We start from the raw sequence: 19,712 nt of genomic DNA, 5'->3' as shown, positions 1-19,712 counted from the left end.
AGAACAGTCTCCAGGGTGCGCAGGCCTGCTCAGAGCACTATTCTATCTCTGAACGGGACTCAGCTGAGGCAGCCATGCAAGATGCTGCACGGCGTGCGCTTTCGCACTACTGCTCGGTTCTCGGTGGGGTAGCTGACGGTCTTGACCTGAAGTATTACCCCCACCGTCCATCTGGCAGCACAGGAGGCGTGATTGTCTCACCTGTCGGTGAGGACAATCCTAGGTTGAGCAGCACAGTCAACCTAGCCACCGTGCTAAACACGGAGCTGGACCATGCATTAGACGAGCTGAGTAGGGCTCGTGCTGAGATCGCCCTGCTGCGGGCTGAGCGCGCGGAACGTCGTCACTTGGATGATGGTTCCCCCGCTCCCGTCGGGACTCAGCACCCGTACCGCTCACCTCGGCGTGGAGACCAGCCTTATGGCAACCCCGACTACAAGACCAAGATAAATCTAGAACCATAGATCATTAGAGTTGGATCTTGTAATTAATACAAAATATATATACGTAGAAGCTTCAGTCTTAGCGTTAGTCTCGCTCTTAGTTAGTCTTAGTTAGACAGGGTAGTTTGCTATATCCTGTGCATTTATGTTTGTCATGATGAACTGTGTTTGGTTTGGATCTTTGTAATGACTGTCACTGTAACACCCCTGGTGTTACTATAACTAAAACTTGAGCATGACATCATAGCATTGGCATTGCATATGTGTGACACACCTAGAGTGCATTCACTAGGCAAAAAAATTTCAAACAAGTTGTATTGTTTTAATATTTTTGCAAATGAAACCCTGGTTAAGGACTTAACCCTAAATAGTGGTTAAAGGGGGTAAAACTTAACCCAAGTTAAGAAAACCTAAATACTTTAGGGTAAAAGTCATAAAATGATCCCAAAAATAAACTTGAATCACTTTTATACCCCTGGGATACCAGAAACCCTAATTGGAACCCTGAAAAACCCTAAAACCAAACCCTAGGGGCTTATGTGCAAAATTAGCCCACTTTTGGGTTAAAGTGCAAAAACCAAGCCAAATAAGTATTTGAAGTCAATTGGTTCACAAATATGTGGACTTGAAAGCCAAACCCTAAGTTTTGGACTTAAATGCAAAATGGACCTCATTTGAGTTCTATGCTAAGTCTGAAAATCAGAGAATTGGCTCCACTTTGGGGCTTTGTAACTTTCAAAGCATAGGGTTTTTGCCCTAGGTCACCACATCAAAGTTGAAGACCAAACATAGGAGAACAACTTTGCTTAAAGGTGTGGGCATTGTTGTTAAGGAAAAACTGAAGAAAATCTCAACCTAAGTTGGACTGTCAGGCTGGATTCATTCTGAAACTCAGCTTTTCAGTGTAACAGGGTCGACTTTGAGTGTGAATTAGACCTGGATCCATTGACTTTTTGTGACAACACCATGTAGCAAAGTTGTAGCTGGTATGTAGCACTACAATTTTGATGCAGAGACTTGGACCTGTTGTCACATGAAATTGGGAGAAAATGAAGCTCCAATGGGCTCTGTCAGGCATCTGAACTGAACTTCGCCATGGTACAGTAGCCTGATAGGATTAGAACGCCAGCGCGGCTTGCTCACCGCCGGCGACCTCTCTGCGTGAAGATTCGCGCCGCCGCCGTCCTGATTCGAGCACCGGGCTTGAAGATAGCGACTGGGTGGAAAAATATCATCTCCCCGTGCGCTGGACGCCACTCCGGCTCGTCGCCGTGCCTCCCCTCTTGCTTACCGCCCGTGGAAAAGGCTTTTCACCGCCGTCGTGCCTTCGCCGTGGCCTGCCGCGTGGCTTTGGTTTCCACCGCGTCGCCGTGACTTCTCACAGCCGTCAAATCAGCTCCGGTATGCTTGCCACGCCATTTGCCACGAACTCACCGCGCCAGGGATTCTTCCTTATCTCCGGCCGCCGCGTTACTCGACCAAATTAAGCACCGCCGTCGAAGCCCCCTATAAATTGAGCCCCCGGGCAGCTACGCTAAGTCATCCCGAAGCTATAGCACCCGCTCCCACCCTCGATCAACCACCAGCACGCGCGAATTTCCAATTCTCCCCAAATCCGGTCTCCGCCGCCGTGAAGAACAGCTCGCCGCGGCCAGCTCGATTCCGGTTAGCTCGCGTCCTTCTGTTGCTTGTTTTAGCATCCGTAGGCACCCCGCGAACTCCTCGAACCGTCCAATTGAACTAGATCACCACCACTCACCGGGAACACCTTCATCCCTCTGTAACGTTCTCGGTCACCGTGGACAGGGCAAAGTAGAGTGCCATTCTTCAAATTAACTTAGGGGAAACGTTCTCTAGGTAATGAATTTGGTTTAGGCCGACGCTAAGCACTGGTCTTGGCCTCCTACGGCCGGTCTGCGTGCTCGCCGGAGCACGGCCGTGCATGAACGGCGTCGTGGACTTCAAATCGTGGATAGATAGAAACCGGAGGGTCTTTTTGTTATGTGTCAGCGACTCCTCAAAATAGTGTAAGGGCGCGTTCGCTGTTAGACAAAGACGCGAGGGTCTCTGCGCAAAACCGCCAGGGCGCGCGGGCGCGCGGGCGCGCATTGCCCTGGACTTGGGCCGTCTGGGCCAGAACCGGCCCAGTTCTTCTTAATCCTTTTCTTTTTCTTTTTCCAGCAGAGCTTTAGAAATATGTAGAAAATGTAGAAAAATGCTAAAATTGTGAAACTAATTTTCCTAGGCTTGTTATTTTCCCTAGAATTTAGTAAAAATAGTTTTGTGATTTTTAGTGGAAGTAAGAAATTTTAGGGTATTTAAAGTGGTTAAAAAGTTGGTTATGGATTTTTAGAAAACAAATGGTAAGTCCAAAAATGCTCAAAATTTTTATATGAGTTCCTCATAATATTTAGAAGCCTTGGGTAGGATTTGAATTGATTTGGACCTTGTTTGATCACCAAACCCCAAAACACCCCCCCTGCCCTATGAACTCCTTTACCGACTCCGGAAACCCTATGTTCCCGGAACTCCGTGAAGGAAAGTTGTATTCAAGACATAAATAATAAGTTTATGCTATCTTTGCATCCTCATGAGCATCCCATGGCATCCATTCTTATACTTATGTATGGTTATGATTAGAACGTGAAGAAGAGATAGAAGTCACTGAAGACAGGACACCACCACCTTCGGAATCCCAGGCCGGGAATAGTTTCTACTTCGATATCTGTGGATCCGAACCCGAATCACCTGTAAACGAAGGCAAGCCCCGGTGCATTTGCCACCTTCCTTGCTATTTTAAAATCTTTCTCACTTGATTGCTGCATTAGGTGATAGGAGTTGCTTGATAAAACCATTCCTGCATTACCTTCCTTGAATTTGATTACCTTCCTTAATCACCTGTTTTACAAAAGCTTTTTGATGCTTAGCTTTGCTTTAGAAAAACAAAAGGTTTTGTTTTTACAAAATATGATGTGGCAAAAGTGGGTGGGATGTTTTTCGAAAATAAAACTTGATGATGGATCTATCAAAGGCCTTGATAGGTTCAACATCGGAAAAGATGTACCTCTGCCAGGTACCAAACTTTGGGTTTGAAATAATTAAGTTGAGACCGGGCGGGTGACTTGCACGAGAAGAGAATCTCGGTGTAGTGTCTCCGTCTGAGTCGATTAAGGACCTTGTCGATGTAGGCTTGATGATCGAGGACCCTTTAACTGGTCACATGCCTCGTCATGGGTAAGCCTTGCCTCGGGCAGACTAAGGCCGGAATAAGATAACACGAAATGGGCGTGGAGCGGTGGCGAGAGTGGCGTGTACCCTCCGTGGCAAGAGGCTGGACGGTGGTGTATCTGTGCTCTCGGTTTGCGTGAACCTGATCCGGTCTTAAGAACCCCGGTGGCGGGTTGACATATGCAAGGGTTAAGTGCTACATATGTCGTGTGATTGGAGATCCTCAGCTGAGTATAATCGATTCGGATCGCCGTACCTTCGCGGTTATGAAGACTTGGTCACTGCCCTACACGTAGCATTCCACTAAAGACGATGGGCTTTTGTTAAGAAATTGGCTAGTGCAGGACCAGTGATTGAACTAGGGTAGAAAGAACTCTAGTGCAGGTAATTTTACCTAACTTGACAAATAAAATTGGATTTTTAAGGATCCACTTTAGTAAGCATTTCTGCAAAACAGAGTCTTTGAATATTGAGAAGCCTTACCTTGACTCCCATATGACCCGCATACCCTTGTGAGTCTTTTCTTTAGTCGGGTAAGACTTGCTGAGTAATTCCATACTCAGGGTTTATCCCTTCGTTGTTTTTAGGTGAGGAAGTAGCAGACTTTTGCTGCTTCTGTGCCAAGGTGGTTCCAAAAGAAGAGAAACAAGACTGACGTGCGGGAGGACTCGGTCCTCCACTTAGAACCTTTAGCTTAAGAACTTATCGGGAGGAGTTTGTGCCTCCCCTGGTTTGTATAATATTACTACTCCGCACTCACTTTTAGTCTGGTCTGTAATAAAGTAACTCAAGCTTGCTTTTGAAATAAATGTAAGTTTATGTAATTCGCTTCCGCATTTCTTTATCTCCGATGTTCTGTAATGTCTGCAAGACGGGTGAGACGTTCCTGGTGAGGTAAGATACCGAGCTTGTCAAGTGACTTAGGAACATCTACAGGGTGTCTAATGTCCGTGGGACAAGGACAACTGTAGGTGGGCCTAATTACTTGGGAGGTTCTGTCACAGCTGGTATCGGAGCGTAGCCCTGCTTTGCAGATATTATGAGGCATCTTCAAAAGGAGTTTCCAAAGTCTTACCTAAAAAAATTCTTTTCCCTTCTTACCTAAGTATTCTGAAGAGTCTATTTTAAAGACCAGATAGGAAGAGTGCAACGTATAGAAGGTTGAATCGACTAAGGTTGATTCTGTAATTATACATGCATCATGCTAAGCACTATACTAATAACATTTTCCCCCTTAGAAAAGATGCCGCCACGCACTAGGCTAACGGCACGCAAGTCTACGGGACCAATTGGGGTGCCTCGGCATCAATTGGCTCCCAGACATGAAAGCAGCAGCAGTGGAAGTAATGACCCCATCGGAGATCTTGAAGCCCGTGTGAGTCGACTTCAAGCAGCGCTGCAACACAGGACCGATGCTTGGGTCGCCGACGGAGATAGAATCAATGAACTGCGAAGGGACATCCGACACTTGCAGGATCAACTCGCTGATCAAGACTTAGCACTTGACTGGGTCGTACAGTCTCGTTTGCTAATGTGTGCTAAGGAAGCAAGGGCTCAGGCCCGAATTAAAGAACTTAGCTCGACTGTCGATGACCTGCAGGTTTACTGCAATACGTTGCACGAGGAAGTCCATATACTATACTCACAATTACACCCAAGTGAGCCTGCACAACCTACTGAGGCGGAAGCCGGACCATCTCACGTTGCGGGACGTGCGCTGGGTGGGGAGCTAGACCTTTTTGAGCCCCCTCCTTCTTTGAGGTTGGTTGACGTCTGGACTCCCACACCTGACGATGAAGCCGCCAAGACTAATGGAAAGCAGGAATAATGGTGTAATAGAAGTAGAGTAGTGTATTGTAGGGTGTACTGTTGTATAATAGGTTGAACTTTTGTATAATGGGTATTGTATCCTGTTATGTAATATCGAGTCTGTATCATTACTTTTTATAGTAATGTAAAATGGAAGGTTTTCTCTGGCACATTATGTTTACTTCAAATGTTTTTGCCACAGATGCCGACCAGGACTCGAGGACAGGACGCAGCAGGAACTTCTGGGGGACGGGATGTTACCCCAAACCCACCTCCAGTTCCTCCCACGTTAGCCGAGGCGATTGTCGCCTTGGTGAATGCCACCGCAGACAATACTCGCTTCCTTAGGGAAATGGCGGGTCAGCAGCAATTCCAGCAGCAGGCGGGAAGAGGTTATCCGCAAGGCCCCCGTGAGACCACCTATCTGGATTTCTCGGAAACCCGTCCACCCCTATTCGTCAAGGCAGAAGATCCCCTAGAAGCTGATGAGTGGATTCGGGTTATTGAACAGAAGTTTGGTCTTCTCCGTTGCTCAGAAACGCAGAAGCCGTTATTTGCAGCACAACAACTCCGTGGTCCTGCCAGTACCTGGTGGGGAAATTTTGTGGCTATTCAACCTGTCAACCATCAAGTCACCTGGGATGAGTTTAAAGCAGCCTTCCGTGAACACTACATCCCCGAAGGAGTGCTGCATATGAAACAAGAGGAATTTATGAAGTTACAACAAGGTGGAGATACCGTCAACCAATATCTCAACAAATTTAATCACCTGTCGCAGTATGCCATCGACCAGGTGAATACGGATTTAAAGAAGAAGAACTGTTTTATGCGGGGACTGAATGATCGGCTACAAAGGAAAATGGCCACATGCATAGATCTCACGTATGGAAAGGCTGTCAGTACAGCCTTATCTGTTGAAGCAAAATACACAAATTCTGGGAAGAATAAGGGATTCGGTGGTGAGAGGCCTAATCAGGGTCAGGCGAAGAAACAACGGTTTGTGATCCGACCTTCAAGCCAAAATCGCACTTTTTCTCGTCCACCCTCATTCCCCTTTAAACAGCCAATCATTATTCGCCCCCACAATACCCCCACTACTCCAAATCAGCCGGGTGCCCCAGGCACTCGATTCCCTGCCTTGCCTAGTTCTTCAACTGGGTGTTTTAATTGCGGCAAGTCGAGACATTTTATCAAAGACTGCCCATATCCTAGGCAAAATCAATCTAATGCTTTGCAAGGATCTGGGAAATCAGCTCAGCCTAAAGGAAATGCTGTGGGGAAGAATACAAAGAAGACAGGGCATGTATATTACACTCAAGTGGCTACTACACCGGAAGGAGAGCCGGTGATGATGGGTACGTTTCCCGTGGCTAGTCACCCAGCAATTATTCTTTTTGATTCTGGTGCTTCACATACATTCATTAGCAAGAAATTTGTGGAGCAACATCATATTGCATACCATGAATCAAAGGAGGGATTTAAAATTCATTCACCTGGGGGACATATTTATACTAGAGAAGTGGCCTATGGAGTGCCAATAACAATGGCCGGACGGAACTTTCCTGCTAACATGATTGTTCTGAAGGGCCAGGATATAGATGTAATCTTGGGTATGAATTGGTTAACCCAACACAAGGCAATTCTCAACACTGAACTCAGAACCGTCAGGTTGAGCTATAATCAAGAAGAGATTCTTTTGACTCTCCCCGCAACCAATCCAGCCAAAACTTCTGGTAGAGTATATGAAGCCATTATACCGGAGATCAAGAACATTCCGGTAGTATGTGAGTTTCCAGATGTATTTCCGGAAGATTTGCCTGGACTGCCCCCTGAAAGAGATGTAGAATTCGTAATCGAGCTAAAGCCCGGTACGGCTCCCATCTCCCGAAGGTCTTACCGCATGCCCCCTAACGAGTTGGCGGAATTGAAGATTCAATTGCAAGATCTACTAAATAAGGGATTCATCCGGCCAAGCTCGTCCCCATGGGGTTGTCCTGCCATTTTTGTTAAGAAGAAGGATCAAACCTTGCAAATGTGCGTGGATTATCGACCCCTAAATGAGGTCACCATCAAGAATAAGTACCCTCTTCCAAGGATCGACATCTTATTTGATCAATTGACTGGGGCGAGGGTATTTTCCAAAATTGACCTCAGGTCGGGCTATCATCAAATCCGTATTCGGCCCGAGGATATACCGAAGACCGCATTTACTATGCGGTATGGATTATTTGAATACCTGGTAATGTATTTCGGGCTCACAAATGCTCCTGCCCACTTCACTTACTTAATGAACTCGGTATTCATGCCTGAGTTGGACAAATTCGTGGTAGTCTTCATCGACGATATCTTGATATATTCTAAGAATGAAGAGGACCATGCTCAGCATCTACGGATTGTATTGACGCGCCTCAGGGAACACCAGCTATATGCCAAGTTCAGCAAGTGCGCGTTCTGGCTGGAAGAAATTTAATTTTTGGGGCACGTGTTATCAGCTAAAGGAATTGCGGTAGATCCTAGCGAGGTCAAAGATATTCTGGAGTGGAAACCCCCAACAACTGTTCACCAAGTCCGGAGTTTTCTTGGACTAGCTGGGTATTATCGCAGATTCATACCAGATTTTTCTAAGCTTGTGAAGCCAATCACAAGTTTATTGAAGAATGACATTAAGTTCAATTGGTCTTCTAAGTGTAATGAAGCCTTTGAGCAACTGAAGACACTATTGACCACTGCTCCAGTATTGGCTCAACCGGACATCACTAAACCTTTTTATGTATATTGTGATGCATCTGGCAGTGGGCTCGGCTGTGTACTGATGCAAGAAGGCCGAGTGATTGCGTATGCTTCAAGGCAGTTACGCCGACATGAGGAGCATTATCCAACTCATGATCTGGAGCTAGCTGCTGTGGTTCATGCCCTAAAGATTTGGCGTCACTATCTGCTGGGAAATATCTGTCATATATATAAAGATCATAAAAGTTTGAAGTACATCTTCACCCAGTCAGAGTTAAATATGAGGCAAAGACGATGGCTTGAGCTCATTAAAGACTATGAACTGGAGATCCATTATCACCCAGGCAAGGCCAATGTGGTGGCAGATGCACTGAGTCGTAAGACCTCCTGCCACTGTCTTATGGCGAAGACCTCCGAGAACACTTTGTGTCAGGAAATGGAAAAGTTAAACCTGGGGATCATCCAACAAGGGACTCTGAATCAGCTAGAGCTTGAGTCAATCATTTTGCAAAGGATAATTGATGCTCAAAAGGATAATCTGGGTATGAAGCACATTCGAGAGAAGATAAGGGCTGGAGTAGCCAAATGTTTCAAGGAAGACGATCAAGGTGTGATATGGTTTAAAAACCGCATAGTAGTGCCAAAGAACGAAGAGCTCCGCCAGCAAATTCTTGATGAAGCACATCTTAGTCGTTATTCTATTCATCCCGGAAGCACTAAGATGTATCAAGACTTAAAGCAGCATTACTGGTGGACAAAGATGAAGATTGAAATTGCACGCTATGTGGCTAAGTGTGACACTTGCAGACGTGTCAAGGCCATACACATGAAAACTGCTGGTCCATTACAATCTTTGCCAATCCCAACATGGAAATGGGAAGACATCAGTATGGACTTTATTGTGGGATTGCCCAGAACCGCAAAAGGATATGACTCTATTTGGGTTATCATTGATCGACTCACAAAGATCGCCCACTTCCTTCCTGTCAAAGTAAAATATCCCGTCATTACCTATGCAGAGTTATACATCGCCCGTATTCTCAGTTTGCATGGTATTCCAAAGACCATAGTGTCGGATCGTGGACCTCAGTTCGTATCCAAGTTTTGGGAAGAATTTCATAAATCCATGGGTACTAAGTTACTCCACAGTTCGGCCTATCATCCTCAAACCAGTGGACAAACTGAGAGAGTGAATCAAATACTTGAAGATATGCTGCGGGCATGTGTTCTGGATTTCTCACCAAAATGGGATGAATGTTTGCCTTTGGCGGAGTTTTCATATAACAATAGCTATCAAGAAAGTATCAAGATGGCACCCTTCGAAGCGCTATATGGACGACGGTGTCGAACTCCGCTAAACTGGTCTGAGCCTGGTGAAAGGTGCTTCTTTAGGCCTGATATGGTGAAAGAGGCCGAGGATAAGGTTCAGAAAATTATTTATAATATGAAGAAGGCACAAGCTCGTCAAAAGAGTTATGCAGACACACGGCGAAGGCCCTTATATTTCCTGGAAGGAGACTATGTTTACCTGAAGGTCTCACCAATGAAAGGTGTATCGCGTTTCGGGGTTAAAGGGAAACTTGCACCCAGGTACATTGGTCCATTCTTGGTGCTTGAGCAATGTGGACCAGTGGCATACCGACTTCAACTCCCCGAAACATTGTCTGCTGTGCATAATGTGTTCCACGTGTCACAATTAAAGAAGTGTCTTCGGGTTCCTGATCGAACCATTGAAGTGACTGATGTTGTCCTGGAACCAGATTTAACATACTCGGAACATCCTATTCGAGTTCTAGATCAAAAGGACAGGATCACCCGAAGAAAGACTCTCAAGTTCTACAAGATACAGTGGAACCAGCATTCTGAAGATGAGGCTACATGGGAAACTCAAGACTTCTTGGATAAGAATTTCCCAGGCTTCCTAGCCTCATGTAAATTGTAAAGCCTGTATAGCTGTTGTAATAAAGAAGTAACCCCCACATCACCCCTGTCTTGTACTAAAAATAAGGAAATAAAAATGTGATGTGTTTCCTTTACCATTACTTACCCTAGGATTTTTAATCTCGGGACGAGATTCTTTTATGGGGGGAAGGATGTAACACCCCTGGTGTTACTATAACTAAAACTTGAGCATGACATCATAGCATTGGCATTGCATATGTGTGACACACCTAGAGTGCATTCACTAGGCAAAAAAATTTCAAACAAGTTGTATTGTTTTAATATTTTTGCAAATGAAACCCTGGTTAAGGACTTAACCCTAAATAGTGGTTAAAGGGGGTAAAACTTAACCCAAGTTAAGAAAACCTAAATACTTTAGGGTAAAAGTCATAAAATGACCCCAAAAATAAACTTGAATCACTTTTATACCCCTGGGATACCAGAAACCCTAATTGGAACCCTGAAAAACCCTAAAACCAAACCCTAGGGGCTTATGTGCAAAATTAGCCCACTTTTGGGTTAAAGTGCAAAAACCAAGCCAAATAAGTATTTGAAGTCAATTGGTTCACAAATATGTGGACTTGAAAGCCAAACCCTAAGTTTTGGACTTAAATGCAAAATGGACCTCATTTGAGTTCTATGCTAAGTCTGAAAATCAGAGAATTGGCTCCACTTTGGGGCTTTGTAACTTTCAAAGCATAGGGTTTTTGCCCTAGGTCACCACATCAAAGTTGAAGACCAAACATAGGAGAACAACTTTGCTTAAAGGTGTGGACATTGTTGTTAAGGAAAAACTGAAGAAAATCTCAACCTAAGTTGGACTGTCAGGCTGGATTCATTCTGAAACTCAGCTTTTCAGTGTAACAGGGTCGACTTTGAGTGTGAATTAGACCTGGATCCAGTGACTTTTTGTGACAACACCATGTAGCAAAGTTGTAGCTGGTATGTAGCACTACAATTTTGATGCAGAGACTTGGACCTGTTGTCACATGAAATTGGGAGAAAATGAAGCTCCAATGGGCTTTGTCAGGCATCTGAACTGAACTTCGCCATGGTACAGTAGCCTGATAGGATTAGAACGCCAGCGCGGCTTGCTCACCGCCGGCGACCTCTCTGCGTGAAGATTCGCGCTGCCGCCGTCCTGATTCGAGCACCGGGCTTGAAGATAGCGACTGGGTGGAAAAATATCATCTCCCCGTGCGCTGGACGCCACTCCGGCTCGTCGCCGTGCCTCCCCCTTGCTTACCGCCCGTGGAAAAGGCTTTTCACCGCCGTCGTGCCTTCGCCGTGGCCTGCCGCGTGGCTTTGGTTTCCACCGCGTCGCCGTGACTTCTCACAGCCGTCAAATCAGCTCCGGTATGCTTGCCACGCCATTTGCCACGAACTCACCGCGCCAGGGATTCTTCCTTATCTCCGGCCGCCGCGTTACTCGACCAAATTAAGCGCCACCGTCGAAGCCCCCTATAAATTGAGCCCCCGGGCAGCTGCGCTAAGTCATCCCGAAGCTATAGCACCCGCTCCCACCCTCGATCAACCACCAGCACGCGCGAATTTCCAATTCTCCCCAAATCCGGTCTCCGCCGCCGTGAAGAACAGCTCGCCGCGGCCAGCTCGATTCTGGTTAGCTCGCGTCCTTCTGTTGCTTGTTTTAGCATCCGTAGGCACCCCGCGAACTCCTCGAACCGTCCAATTGAACTAGATCACCACCACTCGCCGGGAACACCTTCATCCCTCTGTAACGTTCTTGGTCACCGTGGACAGGGCAAAGTAGAGTGCCATTCTTCAAATTAACTTATAGGGCGTTTGGATCTCTTCATTTTGGAGGAATTGGAATTCACTCAATAAAGTAACTTATTTAGTTTGGAATTTGACATTCCACCACTTTCCAAAGTTCAGATATAAGCATATCTCAAATTCATGAGGTGGAGGGTGGGAAATGATTTTATACATTAATAGAATTGGTTTCTACTCTGTAACTTACATGACACTCTTCGTCTCACTCCTATATAGTAAAAATGTAGCACATAAATATCTCCGACATCTTACTAATAATAGTATACAAATATATTTTGCATAAAATCGAATTAGCTTAATTGATATATGCCTAAATTACTATTATTAGAATGTAATTTAATTCCAATGATCCAAACGAGACGTTAGGGGAAACGTTCTCTAGGTAATGAATTTGGTTTAGGCCGACGCTAAGCACTGGTCTTGGCCTCCTCCGGCCGGTCTGCGTGCTCGCCGGAGCACGGCCGCGCATGAACGGCGTCGTGGACTTCAAATCGTGGATAGATAGAAACCGGAGGGTCTTTTTGTTATGTGTCAGCGACTCCTCAAAATAGTGTAAGGGTGCGTTCGCTGTTAGACAAAGACGCGAGGGTCTCTGCGCAAAACCGCCAGGGCGCGCGGGCGCGCGGGCGCGCATTGCCCTGGACTTTGGCCGTCTGGGCCAGAACCGGCCCAGTTCTTCTTAATCCTTTTCTTTTTCTTTTTCCAGCAGAGCTTTAGAAATATGTAGAAAAATGTAGAAAAATGCTAAAATTGTGAAACTAATTTTCCTAGGCTTGTTATTTTCCCTAGAATTTAGTAAAAATAGTTTTGTGATTTTTAGTGGAAGTAAGAAATTTTAGGGTATTTAAAGTGGTTAAAAAGTTGGTTATGGATTTTTAGAAAACAAATGGTAAGTCCAAAAATGCTCAAAATTTTTATATGAGTTCCTCATAATATTTAGAAGCCTTGGGTAGGATTTGAATTGATTTGGACCTTGTTTGATCACCAAACCCCAAAACACCCCCCCTGCCCTATGAACTCCTTTACCGACTCTGGAAACCCTAAGTTCCCGGAACTCCGTGAAGGAAAGTTGTATTCAAGACATAAATAATAAGTTTATGCTATCTTTGCATCCTCATGAGCATCCCATGGCATCCATTCTTATACTTATGTATGGTTATGATTAGAACGTGAAGAAGAGATAGAAGTCACTGAAGACAGGACACCACCACCTTCGGAATCCCAGGCCGGGAATAGTTTCTACTTCGATATCTGTGGATCCGAACCCGAATCACATGTAAACGAAGGCAAGCCCCGGTGCATTTGCCACCTTCCTTGCTATTTTAAAATCTTTCTCACTTGATTGCTGCATTAGGTGATAGGAGTTGCTTGATAAAACCATTCCTGCATTACCTTCCTTGAATTTGATTACCTTCCTTAATCACCTGTTTTACAAAAGCTTTTTGATGCTTAGCTTTGCTTTAGAAAAACAAAAGGTTTTGTTTTTACAAAATATGATGTGGCAAAAGTGGGTGGGATGTTTTTCGAAAATAAAACTTGATGATGGATCTATCAAAGGCCTTGATAGGTTCAACATCGGAAAAGATGTACCTCTGCCAGGTACCAAACTTTGGGTTTGAAATAATTAAGTTGAGACCGGGCGGGTGACTTGCACGAGAAGAGAGTCTCGGTGTAGTGTCTCCGTCTGAGTCGATTAAGGACCTTGTCGATGTAGGCTTGATGATCGAGGACCCTTTAACTGGTCACATGCCTCGTCATGGGTAAGCCTTGCCTCGGGCAGACTAAGGCCGGAATAAGATAACACGAAATGGGCGTGGAGCGGTGGCGAGAGTGGCGTGTACCCTCCGTGGCAAGAGGCTGGACGGTGGTGTATCTGTGCTCTCGGTTTGCGTGAACCTGATCCGGTCTTAAGAACCCCGGTGGCGGGTTGACATATGCAAGGGTTAAGTGCTACATATGTCGTGTGATTGGAGATCCTCAGCTGAGTATAATCGATTCGGATCGCCGTACCTTCGCGGTTATGAAGACATGGTCACTGCCCTACACGTAGCATTCCACTAAAGACGATGGGCTTTTGTTAAGAAATTGGCTAGTGCAGGACCAGTGATTGAACTAGGGTAGAAAGAACTCTAGTGCAGGTAATTTTACCTAACTTGACAAATAAAATTGGATTTTTAAGGATCCACTTTAGTAAGCATTTCTGCAAAACAGAAGCCTTACCTTGACTCCCATATGACCCGCATACCCTTGTGAGTCTTTTCTTTAGTCAGGTAAGACTTGCTGAGTAATTCCATACTCAGGGTTTATCCCTTCGTTGTTTTTAGGTGAGGAAGTAGCTGACTTTTGCTGCTTCTGTGCCAAGGTGGTTCCAAAAGAAGAGAAACAAGACTGACGTGCGGGAGGACTCGGTCCTCCACTTAGAACCTTTAGCTTAAGAACTTATCAGGAGGAGTTTGTGCCTCCCCTGGTTTGTATAATATTACTACTCCGCACTCACTTTTAGTCTGGTCTGTAATAAAGTAACTCAAGCTTGCTTTTGAAATAAATGTAAGTTTATGTAATTCGCTTCCGCATTTCTTTATCTCCGATGTTCTGTAATGTCTGCAAGACGGGCGAGACGTTCCTGGTGAGGTAAGATACCGAGCTTGTCAAGTGACTTAGGAACATCTACAGGGTGTCTAATGTCCGTGGGACAAGGACAACTGTAGGTGGGCCTAATTACTTGGGAGGTTCTGTCACAGTCACCAGAGTGTGGGTATCCCCTGCATTTTGGTTTACCTATTATGTTAATGGAGTTAGTTAGCTAGTTGGGAAACCTTTTATTCCACTTTCCTCTTTATCTGAGAAGCTGTGTTGGTCTGTGTTGGAGATCAGTGAAGATGCTCATCTGTTCAGTGCTGTTGAAGAATTCTATACTCTTTTCTTATGCTTCAAGATTTGCCAGATCAGTTCTGATGTGTGGTTGCATTCTGCAGATGTCAGAGAACAGGCGCAGAGGAGGAAGGCGTGCTCAGCAGGAGCGAGCCGCTCAACAGGAGGAGGTGCCCCAGCAACAGCATATGCCGCCCCCGCCCCCGATGTCGATCGAGCAGATGTTTCTGATGCAGACTCAGGCAGTTCAAACCATCGGTCAGACTCTGGCCGCCATTCAGCAGCAGCAGCAGCAAGCACCACCTCAGCCTCAGATGCCTCAGATGCCCAGAGACAAGCGTGCTGAATTCATGAGAGGTCATCCACCAACGTTTGCTCATTCTTCTGACCCCATGGATGCTGAAGACTGGCTACGCACTGTGGAGCGGGAGTTGCATACCGCTCAGTGTGATGATAGGGAGAAAGTCTTGTATGGTCCCCGTCTGTTGAGAGGAGCAGCTCAGTCATGGTGGGAGTCCTACCTCGCCACCCATGCCCACCTCGATGCCATCACCTGGGAAGAGTTCAGAGGAAGCCTTCGTCAGTACCATGTTCCGGCTGGTCTGATGACAGTGAAGAAGGAGGAGTTCCTGGCCCTCAAGCAGGGGCCATTGTCTGTCAGTGAGTACCGGGACAGGTTTCTGCAGTTGTCTCGCTATGCTCCTGAAGATGTCAACACCGACGCCAAGCGGCAGTACCATTTCCTGAGAGGCTTGGTTGACCCTCTGCAGTACCAACTTATGAACCATACCTTCCCGACATTCCAGCACCTGATTGACAGAGCAATCATGACAGAGAGGAAGCGTAAGGAGATGGAAGATCGTAAGCGCAAGATCAGTGGACCCCAGCCTGGAAGCAGCAACCGCCCTCGTTTCTCAGGCAATCAACCTCAGCAGTTCAGGCAGAACCAGCGTTCACCTCAGCAGCATAAGCAGTTCCAAAGGCAGTATCCTCAGCATCAGTACCAGAACCGTCAGAGCAATTAGTTAGGAGGTCAGTTTCAGAGGCAGAATCAGCAGGCACCTCGTCTTCGTGCCCCAGCAAACCAGCAGAACAATCAGGCAGCACCAGCTCAGGTTGGAAACAGAGCATGTTTCCACTGTGGAGAGCAAGGCCACTGGGTGATGCAATGTCCGAAGAAGGCAGCCCAGCAGCAGTCAGGCCCCAATGCCCCAGCAAAGCAGAATGTGCCTCAGCCTGGAGCAGGCAATCGCTCTCAGCCGCGCTACAATCATGGGAGACTGAACCACTTGGAGGCTGAAGCAGTTCAGGAGACCCCCGGCATGATAGTAGGTATGTTCCCAATCGACTCCCATATTGCAGAAGTGTTATTTGATACTGGAGCAACGCATTCTTTCATTACTGCATCATGGGTAGAAGCACATAATCTTCCAATTACTACCATGTCAACCCCCATTCAAATTGACTCAGCCGGTGGTAGAATTCAAGCCGATAGCATTTGTTTGAATGTATGTGTGGAAATAAGGGGGATAGCATTTCCCGCCAACCTTATTGTAATGGGTACTCAGGGAATAGATGTCATCCTAGGGATGAATTGGCTAGATAAGTATCAGGTAGTTATCAGTTGTGATAAGAGGACAATCAAGTTGGTGTCCCCACTAGGAGAGGAAGTGGTGACCGAGTTAGTCCCGCCTGAGCCAAAGAAAGGAAGTTGTTATCAGATAGCTGTTGATAGCAGTGAAGCAGACCCAATCGAGAGTATCAAGGTTGTGTCTGAATTCCCAGATGTGTTTCCAAAGGACTTACCGGGTATGCCACCAGAGTGGAAAGTTGAGTTTGCCATAGAGCTTCTTCCTGGAACCGCCCCCATCTTTAAGAGAGCTTACAGAATATCCGGACCAGAGTTGGTTGAACTTAAGGAGCAGATTGATGAGCTGTCAGAGAAAGGTTACATCCGGCCAAGCACCTCGCCTTGGGCCGCTCCTGTCTTGTTTGTGGAAAAGAAAGATGGCACTAAGAGGATGTGTATCGATTATCGAGCTCTGAATGAAGTCACGATCAAGAACAAGTACCCTTTGCCCAGAATAGAAGATCTGTTCGACCAGTTGAGAGGAGCCAGTGTGTTCTCCAAGATTGATCTGAGGTCAGGTTATCATCAGCTTAGGATCCGACCTTCAGACATTCCGAAGACAACATTCATTACCAAGTATGGTTTGTATGAGTTCACTGTGATGTCTTTTGGTTTGACCAATGCACCAGCCTTCTTCATGAATCTGATGAACAGTGTATTCATGTACTATCTCGATAAGTTTGTGGTGGTATTCATTGATGACATTCTGATTTATTCTCAAAGCGAAGAAGAGCACGCAGATCATTTGAAGATGGTATTGCAGAGATTGCGAGAGCACCAGTTGTATGCAAAGTTGAGCAAATGTGAGTTCTGGATCAATGAAGTCCTGTTCTTGGGTCACATAATCAACAAAGAAGGATTGGCTGTGGATCCGAAGAAAGTGGCAGACATTCTTAACTGGAAAGCGCCAACAGATGCTCGAGGAATCAAAAGTTTCATTGGAATGGCCGGATATTATCGGCGATTCATTGAAGGGTTTTTAAAGATTGCGAAACCAATGACAGCGTTGCTAGGCAACAAGGTTGAGTTCAAATGGACCCAGAAATGTCAAGAGGCCTTCGAAGCACTGAAAGAAAAGTTGACAACAGCGCCTGTCCTAGTCTTGCCTGATGTGCACAAGCCCTTCTCGGTGTATTGTGATGCTTGTTACACAGGTTTGGGATGTGTGTTGATGCAAGAGGGAAGAGTTGTGGCTTACTCGTCCCGACAGCTGAAGGTTCATGAGAAGAATTACCCAATCCATGACCTAGAGTTGGCAGCAGTGGTTCACGCACTGAAGACATGGAGGCACTATCTGTATGGACAGAAATGTGATGTTTACACAGACCACAAGAGTCTGAAGTACATATTCACTCAGTCAGAGTTGAATATGAGGCAGCGAAGATGGTTAGAGTTGATCAAAGACTATGAGTTGGAGATTAACTACCATCCAGGCAAAGCAAACATAGTGGCAGATGCTTTGAGCAGGAAGAGTCAAGTCAATCTGATGGTCGCTCGTCCGATGCCTTATGAGTTGGCCAAGGAGTTCGACAGGTTGAGTCTCGGATTTCTGAACAATTCGCGAGGAGGCACAGTTGAATTGGAACCTACCTTGGAGCGCGAAATCAAAGAAGCACAGAAGAATGATGAGAAGATCAGTGAGATCCGGCGACTGATTCTAGAAGGCAAAGGCAAAGATTTTCGAGAAGATGCAGAAGGCGTGATATGGTTCAAAGACCGCTTGTGTGTTCCTAATGTCCAGTCTATTCGGGAGTTGATCCTTAAGGAAGCTCATGAGACAGCCTATTCGATTCACCCTGGTAGTGAGAAGATGTAACAGGATCTGAAGAAGAAATTCTGGTGGTACGGAATGAAGAGGGAAATCGCAGAGCATGTGGCTATGTGCGATAGTTGCCGAAGAATTAAGGCAGAGCACCAGAGACCTGCTGGATTGTTGCAACCATTGCAGATCCCTCAGTGGAAATGGGATGAAATCGGTATGGATTTCATAGTCGGATTGCCTCGCACTCGAGCCGGCTACGATTCCATTTGGGTAGTAGTGGACCGCTTGACCAAGTCAGCCCACTTCATACCTGTCAAGACCAACTATAGCAGTGCAGTATTGGCAGAGTTGTATATGTCTCGGATCGTTTGTCTTCATGGTGTGCCAAAGAAGATAGTGTCAGACAGAGGAACACAGTTCACCTCTCATTTCTGGCAGCAGCTGCATGAAGCTTTGGGCACACATCTGAATTTCAGTTCAGCTTATCATCCGCAGACAGATGGCCAGATCGAAAGAACCAATCAAATTCTTGAAGACATGTTGAGAGCCTGTGCGTTGCAAGATCAGTCCGGATGGGACAAGAGATTGCCTTATGCAGAGTTTTCCTATAACAACAATTATCAGGCCAGCTTGAAGATGTCACCATTTCAGGCGCTCTATATAAGGAGTTGTAGAACTCCATTGCAATGGGATCAGCCTGGAGAAAAGCAGGTGTTTGGGCCAGACATTTTGCTTGAAGCTGAAGAGAACATCAGGATGGTCCGAGAGAATCTGAAGATAGCGCAATCAAGGCAGCGAAGCTATGCAGACACAAGAAGAAGAGAGCTGAGTTTTGAAGTCGGAGACTTTGTCTATCTGAAAGTGTCACCGATCAGAGGAGTCAGAAGGTTCGGAGTCAAAGGCAAGCTAGCACCCCGCTACATTGGTCCGTACCAAATTCTCTCAAGGCGTGGAGAAGTGGCCTATCAGCTCAGTCTGCCAGAGAATTTGTCTGCTGTGCATGATGTCTTTCATGTGTCTCAGTTGAAGAAGTGCTTGCGTGTGCCAGAAGAGCAGTTGCCAGTGGAAGGTCTTGAAGTCCAGGAGGACTTGACCTACGTTGAGAAGCCAGTGCAAATCCTTGAGGTTGCAGACAGAGTCACTCAAAGGAAGACCATCAGAATGTGCAAAGTCAAATGGAATCACCACTCCGAAGAAGAGGCAACCTGGGAGCGTGAAGATGATCTGATAGCTAAATACCCTGAGCTCTTTGCTAACCAACCCTGAATCTCGAGGGCGAGATTCTTTTAAGGGGGATAGGTTTGTAATGCCCTGAATTTGGGGGTAGAATTTTTTCTTCTTTTCTCTCACCAAATTCGGGCGTTACTCTCTTTTCTCTTCCCTGTTTCGCTCCTTCTTCCCAATTTCAAACTAGTATAGCGACAGGTGTCCGTGTCATGTATAAACCAAAACCTAAGTGTCATGGGTGTTGCATCATGCCGAAGCACATTTCTTTGTCTCATGT

This window comes from Zea mays, chromosome 3 (genome assembly GCF_902167145.1).
Source record: "Zea mays cultivar B73 chromosome 3, Zm-B73-REFERENCE-NAM-5.0, whole genome shotgun sequence".
Taxonomy (NCBI): Eukaryota; Viridiplantae; Streptophyta; class Magnoliopsida; order Poales; family Poaceae; genus Zea; species Zea mays.
Note: the sequence above shows the minus strand (reverse complement) of the source record.